This window comes from Pygocentrus nattereri, chromosome 6 (assembly GCF_015220715.1).
Source record: "Pygocentrus nattereri isolate fPygNat1 chromosome 6, fPygNat1.pri, whole genome shotgun sequence".
Lineage (NCBI taxonomy): Eukaryota > Metazoa > Chordata > Actinopteri > Characiformes > Serrasalmidae > Pygocentrus > Pygocentrus nattereri.
Window position 1 is genome coordinate 25496878 of NC_051216.1, and position 7780 is coordinate 25504657.

At 44.1% G+C, this 7780-nt stretch overlaps 1 long non-coding RNA gene across 1 annotated transcript; it reads right to left on the reverse strand.

The window, feature by feature from the left end:
- Window positions 1-2800: 2800 nt before the first annotated feature.
- On the reverse strand, window positions 2801-6980 carry LOC108435177. The gene is made up of 2 exons (XR_001858428.1): window positions 6540-6980; window positions 2801-3196 (listed from the first exon to the last, which is right to left on the reverse strand). It is a non-coding gene; the product is annotated as an uncharacterized LOC108435177 (long non-coding RNA).
- Window positions 6981-7780: the final 800 nt, after the last annotated feature.

Sequence of the window (7780 nt, forward strand, 5' to 3'; positions counted from 1 at the left end):
CTCTACATACAGAACAATTAGAGAGAATTAGAATGAGATGGCAAGATAATGATGAGAACCTGTAAGGATGAGTAGCAGCTCAGTCTTGCTAGGATTGAGCTTCAGGTGGTGATCTGCCATCCATGAAAAGATGTCAGACAGACATGCCAAGATGCAACTGGAAGCCTGTGCATCAGAGGTTGAGAAAGAAAGCATTACTTGAGTTTGATATGAGTTGTAATGATATTACCTCACCAAGAGAGCTAGTGAAAGAGAAGAGGACCTACCACTGAGCCTTGTGGGACACCAGTGGAGAGCCTGCATGGAGAGGATGTGGACTCTCTCCATGTCACCTGATAAGAGCGGTCCTCCAGATGGGACTTGAACCACTTTCACGCACAGCCAGCGATTCCAAGGTTGGTGAGGACATCGAGAAGGATTGTATGGATGACCATGTCAAAAGCTGCTGTGAGGTCAAAAAGAATCAGGACAGATGACAGTTTGGCTAATCTTGCTGATTGGAGCTTCTCAGTCACTGCTATAAGAGCAGTTTCTGTTGAATGCGCTGGCTTGAAACCAGACTGGTTGGGGTCCTGGAGCTGGTTCTGTGTGAGAAAGAGGGATAGTTGATTATAGACTGCATGTTCAAGAATTTTTTAAAGGAAAGAAAGGAGTGATACTGGTCTGTATTTGTTGACATCAGAGCTGTCAAGCATGGGCTTCTTCAGGATTGGAAGTACTCTTGCAGTCTTGGAAGTTGATGGAACTTCACCTGATGACAAGGACTTGTTAAAGAGAAAAGTGATGAAGGGCAAGTAGGTCCTTGGAGATTTACTGGAACAATGCAGATGGGATGGGATGGGATGGGACCCAGTGGGCAGGTGGTTGGGTTACTGTATTTGATCAGATGAAGGACAGCATCTGTGAAAAGAGAATAAATACAGTTTAAAGGATTGGGAACAAGAGAAGGAGGTTTAGTGGAGGGAGTGGGAATAGAGGAAAAAGACTGGCGGATTCTAGCAACCTTCTACTCAACGAGGTGACAAAATCCTCAGGGGTGGGAGGAGAGGGTGGAGGGAGAGGAGAAGGGTTTGAAGAGAGGAGAAAATGCTGAAGAGCTTGTGTGGATCAGTTGCTGATGCTTCTAGTTTCCCTCTGTAGAAAGATGACTTTGCAGCAGTAACTTCGAGTGAGAACTTGGAAAGGAGAGATTGGCAGGAGTGAAGATCTGAGTCGAACTTGGATTTCCTCCACCTTCTCTCAGTATTCCTTAGTTCGTTGGGTTGCTGCGCAGGACACCTGTCAGCAAGGGGGCAGGTGGGGAAGATCTTGCTGGCCTGGAGGAGAGAGGACATGGAAAGTTAATTGCAGATGAGAGTGAAGAAAGGAAAGTATCTGTATGTCCAGTGAGAGAAGAAAATTAATCAGGATGGGGAAGGGTAGTCAGGATAGTTGAAGTGAAAGACAAGGAAGGAGTGGAGTGCATGTTGCCTCAAGAGGGGGAGCATGATGGGGTAGAATGGACAGGAGTAGCATGGAGGGAGAGTGATAAAGTTAGAAAGTGGTGATCAGAGTGATGCAGGGGAGTTACTGTCACATCCAGCACAGAGGTAGTAGGTCTGGTGAATATCAGGTCCAAAGCATTGCCTGCTCTGTGTGTTGGAGGAGTCTGGCTGAGGTTGAGGTTGAAGGATGATAGTGGTAACAGGCAGGATGACGGCAGGATGGCTGCAGCTTGTCCAATGGTAGATTGAAGTCATCTAAAAGTATGAGCAGGGTTCCATCGATGGAGAAGAGACTCAGAACAATGTTTAACTCAATGAAGTAGCCTAGAGGAGAGGGAGGATGATAAAGGACAATGATGTGAAGTTTAGTGAGGAAAGATACAGTGACTGCATGTTACTCAAAGGAGGAAATTGAAAGATGAGAAAAAGCAAGTTTCTGGACAAAAGCAAACCTGTGCCACCACCCCTGCCACACTGTCTGAGAATGGAAGAAGTGAAAAGCAGTGGACAGGGCTGCTGGAGTCACTGTTCAATGTAGTGTTCCAAGTTTCCATCAATGGCAAAACGTGCACTGAATGGAAAGATGCGAGGGCTGAAATTACATCCATCTTCTGCACAGAGGGTTGCCAATTCCAAAACCCACCTGCCACCCTGGTCTGAGATCCTGATGACCGTGGGGGATAGGTGAGATTCTGCCCTTGGCAAAATTTAATGTCATAAGACCAGCCATTACACAATATACTCCACATAAGCTAGCAAGCTTTGTCCCTACATGTTTGCATACTCAGAGATGGCACATGGCATTTTGCTTTGCTAGATGAAACATTGTACCGCCCTTGGCAAAATTTCCAAAATGAGAACCAAAAGGCAACACCACACAAAATCCAAAGCCCTGCCAAAATGTGTTACACAAGTCTTAAATTATGCTGGCATGTCTAAGCCCATGTCCAGGGTGTATCCTGCCTTCCGCCCGATGACTGCTGGGATAGGCTCCAGCACCCCCCCACGGCCCTGATGGAGAAGCGGCTTGGAAAATGGATGGGTGGATGTCTAAGCACATAGAGGCCTCCAGACAAGTCCCTGCACAGTCACCTCAGTACCTGTGTACTAGTACTTGCAAATACAGTACTTTATACTAAAGCTTTTAAGTCAAATAAACCCAGCAAAAATTCTCACTGTTTATCTGAACTGACCCTTTGCTGTGGATAAAGAACACATACTTATATGATCTCATGACAGCTTATTGGCACAGAAAGGCTAGAAAGATAGAAGCTAAAGTTTTGTCTAACATTGTCACAAACTGCTTCACACGAGGGGCAGGAGTCAAGTGCAAGTTTAATTCCTGATGCAAGGTAGGTAATAACAAGCAGGGGGTCAGAGAAAGGATCAAGAAATGCCTAGTAATCAGGAGACGGTGACCTCCTGTGGTGGGGGGGAGAATGGCAGGCGGCGCCAAAGATGATCTACGACGTGCTCGACCTCTGGGCTTGGGAGCAGGATGGTCCGGATGATCCCTGTGAAAATCTGAAAGAGATGGATCAAGGATGTCCTCCGTGGCTACCCAGGATCGCTCCTCTGGACAGTACCCCTCCCAGTCCACCAAGTATTGAAGTCGACCACCATGCCTTATAGAGTCCAGCAAAGAATGGATTACATGGGCCGGAGAACCGTCAACCTCAAAACGGGGGAGGAGGCTCAGTCACAGACAAAGCCTGGGAGGAATGAACAGGTTTAAGCAAAGACACATGAAAGGTAGGAGCTATTCAGTAACTTCTGGGCAACTCCAATTTATAAGAAACTGGAGTTATTTGACAAAGAATCCTGAAAGGTCCAATGAATCTGGGTGTGAGCTTCTTATATGGAAGTTTTAACCTTAATCTTTTGTGCATAACCAAACCCTTTGCCCTGGTTGAAAAGGAATTGAAGGTCGTCTGTGCCTATATGCATTTATCTTTTGTCTACGTACAGCTCTTTGTAATCTTACATGGGCCTCCTCCCAGGTCTGACCACTTTGCCTCATCCATTCATCCACTGAAGGCACACAAGATGGTTCTCCTGACCAAGGAAACAAAGGTGGTTGAAATCCTAGAACACTGAAAGGGAGTGATGCCTGTAGAGGAGTGGGTCAATGAATTTTGGGCATACTCAGCCCATATTAAGTATCGAGACCAATCATGTGATCTACTACAGTAAGATCGTAAAAACCTATCGATTTCTTGGTTAAGCCGTTCCACTTGCCCATTTGATTGTGGATGGTACCCTGACGTGAGACTTACATTGATGCTGAGCAGTTTAGAAAATTCTTTCCACACATGGGAAGTAAATTGAGGCCCCCTATCAGATACAATGTCTTCAGGTAGTCCATAAAATCTAAACACCTGATTGACCTTCGCCTCAGCAGTTGCGAGCGATGTTGGCAGTTTCTTCATGGGGACCAACCCACATGATTTCGAAAACCGATCAATGACTAAAATGGTTGTAAACCCCTGAGAATAAGGCACATCTGTTATGAAGTCAATACTAATGTGTGACCATGGCTGTTGCGGAATGGGCAAAGGTTCCAGCTGACCTGTAGGCAATTGTCTGGGAGATTTAGATACTACAAGCCTTTACAAAATCATTGGCATCAGACTCCATAGTATTCCACCAAAACTTATTCCTAAGTAAGCCAATGGTTTTATTAATACCAGGATGACCAGAACTTGGTGTAGCATGTACCAACTCTAGAAGTTGACCGCATTGCTGTGGGTACATACTCACGACCTAGTGGGCAATCTGGAGGAGATGGTTCATTTTCTCTTTCCCTCCGAACTTCATCCATGATTTCCCACCGGATCGGAGCCATAACAGTCAGAACAGAGAATGTTTTCCTCAATATTCTGAGGCTGTTCTGCTTCCCACAATCTAGACAATGCATCTGCTTTAGTATTTTTCGTACCAGGACTATACGTAACATGAAAATTAAACCTTGCAAAGAACAATGCCCATTTAGCTTGCCGTGAATTAAAGTTGTTTGGCTGTTTTGATATTCAAGGTTACAATGATCTGTAAGTACTACAAATGGGTGATGAGCTCCCTCTAACCAATGCCTCCATTCTTCAAAGGCTAGTTTCATCGCTAGCAATTCTCTGTTGCCCACATCATAATTAGGTTCTGCATTACAGAGTTTCTTAGAAAAGAAGGCACAAGTATAGAGTTTCCTAGGTGAGCCGCTTCTCTGTGAAAGTACAGCGCCGACTCCCGAACATGAAGCATCCACCTCCACAATGAATGGCTCTGAGGGATCTGGATGTTTCAGTACGGGAGCCGAAATGAACCGATTCTTTAAAGACACAAATGCCTCCTCTGCTTTAAGATCCCACTTCAGAGTCTTACTTTTATTCCTTAACAAGGACGTTAAAGGTGCCGCAATAGAACTAAAACCTCGAATATAACATCTGTAAAAGTTTGTGAATCCCAGAAACCTCTGCAACTCCTTTACTGATTGAGGCATAGTCCAGTTCTTTACAGCATTTACCTTGGTTTCATCCATGCTCAAGTACATAACCTAGAAAAGAAATTAGTTTTATGAAATTCACACTTCGCTGATTTGACAAACAAATGGTTCTCACGGAGCCTTGGAAGATCCAGTCTAACATGTTGATGTTCTTCCAAAGTTTGTGAATCTCTCAAAATGTCATCTATGTAGACAACAACCCACCGATCAAGCATCTAACATCATTTATGTTTATGATTGGAAGACGGAAGGCACATTCGCCAGGCCATATGGCATAACAGTATTCATAGTGCCCTCTAGTGGTTAGAATGCAGTTTATCCCCCTCCCTTATCCTGATTAAGTTATAGGCACTGCGCAGGTCTAATTTGGTAAAAAAAAAAAAAAAAAAAAAAAGCAGCATCTCAACTGTTTGAGTGCTACAGGTACCAATGGGAGGGGATCTCGACATTTCAGTTATCGCATTTAAACCATGGTAATCAATACAAGGACGTAACCCACCATCTTCCTTTTCTACAAAGAAGCTAGCTGCTGCAGGAGAAGTGGAGGGTCTAATGTAACCCAGTTTAAGAGCTTCATCAATGTACTCATCCAGTGCATTAGTTTCAGGTTGAGAAAGGGGGTAGATTCTGTTCTTAGGTGGTAAAGTGCCAGGTAACAAGTCTATAGCAGTCATAGGGACGATGAGGTGGCAATTCACTGGCTTTTTGCTTAGAAAATACATCTGCAAAATCTGCATAGCATTGTGGAATGTTATTCTCAGAAAAAACACCAGAACTCTATATTGGTAGCTCACAGAGGCAGAGTGATACAAGTTTTAAAACAACTTTGACTCCATTGACTAAGCTCACCCTTGCTCCAGATAATGGAAGGGTCATGTTGCACTAACCATGGATAACCCAGAATAATCGGGTCCCTAGGAGAACAAATTACATAAAAGTTATAATAATATAGACAGAGGTCCTCTCTCAAGCGACGACGTCTTTCTGACTCTGGTAGAGGTGTTCTCCCTAATTCCATGGGTTTGGCTTCAGTACTCGAGGCCAGGGTGACTGGAGTGGTTATAGATGGTCGTTGCAGGCTGTTCCTCTCACGCACCAAACCATCCAAAGCAATTGAGGTTTGAATAACACGATCTAGAGTCAATTGCTCACCTCAACAGACCATTTCAACCTGGAGATCCCTCCTCGAATCTCTTATACACTGAGGGCAGTGCAACCTCACTCCAGCCACTACCTGCTGCCAAGGTCCAGAACTCTAGTGCATATTCTGCTGCAGAGGGTTTTCCCTGAGGAATATCGCACAGGGAATTTCCCACATCATGTCCGGTCAACGGGTGATTAAACACCGCCTAAAAGAATTCAAAAAGCATGTCTCCAATTTCAGAATGTCACTATTCTGGGCTCAGAGTGCTGAGGCCCATTCCTTAGCCTTTCCAGTTAGCAAGGAGATTACAAAATGAATCTTGTCGATCTCCATCAGAAACTGCTCTGGGTCATGTTCAATGAACATACTGCACTGCATCAAGAACCCCTGACAGAGGTCTGGAGAGCCATCATACCTTTCTGGGAGGGCAATGGAAACCGTAGGACGCAAGGTGGGTATAGCCCGGGTGGAGGAGTTTTGTTCTGGAGGAACTGTTGGAGATGTGGAGGCTATGTTGGGCTGGTCCAAGCGGTTCAGCAATTGATACAACATTCCACATAGTTCCTTCAACTGCAGTTCCTGTTTGTTCATACACTCCTCCAAACTTGCTGACTCCATAATACGGCAAAGTCTTCTGTCACAAACTGCTTCACATGAGGGGCAGGAGTCAAGTGCAAGTTTAATTCCTGATGCAAGGTAGGTAATAACAAGCAGGGGGTCAGAAATCCAAAAAAAGCAGACAAATCCAAAGAGGGCAAAAAGAGTCCAAAAGAGTAGTCAAAAACAAACCAAGAGGGAAGGTTAAAACACCAGAAAACCTAATCATAAACATAAATACTCAGAATTATGGAAAAACCCAAACAAGACTTCACAATGAGCACCTGCAAACGCAGGGTATATATACACAAGATGGCAGACTAACGAGGTCAAAGGATCAAGAAATGCTTAGTATTCGGGAGACGGTGACCTCCTGTGGTGGGGAGGAGAATGGCAGGCGGCAAATGTGACAATTAGTCAAACATGTCAAGGAAATAGTGATCCATGTAGATGTGATGAAAAAAAAAAATAGCAACACCACTTGTGTGCAGCGAGATAGGAAAATATATGATTATGTATATTTACTTATAACAGTTAGTGTGAAGTAGTCCCCATTAGATCTTTCTAAGTACTTCTAGTGTTAAGGTGATAAGGCTATCACAGACTGTCATAGTCCACTGAAACTGTATTATCATTCTATAGTTGATGTCATGTCTAAGTTAGATTTCTCAATGGTACAGATGAATTGGATTTTCAGAAATTGTCACAATCACACCTTGTGGTTAACAAAATGGCTCCACATGGTTCTTATGTACATTTTTCCACTGAATGTCACTGGGTCCTCTGAATTTTGAGGTCATAATTGAGCCGAAATATGAATTTTACTACATGCGAAATAGCACTGCTGGACACTGAATTAATATCATAAGACAGGCCATTACACAATATAGCCCACAAAAACGAGCAAGCTTTGTCCAGTCTGGTAGTTAAGTTGCTTTGGCAGCCTGGTCCTGGAGTGCCCCATGTCCTGCACATTTTAATATTACCCTTGCTCCCAACACACCTAATCTAACTAATCAGCTCATTACCTTGACCTGGAAAGGGCATGTTGGGAGCAAG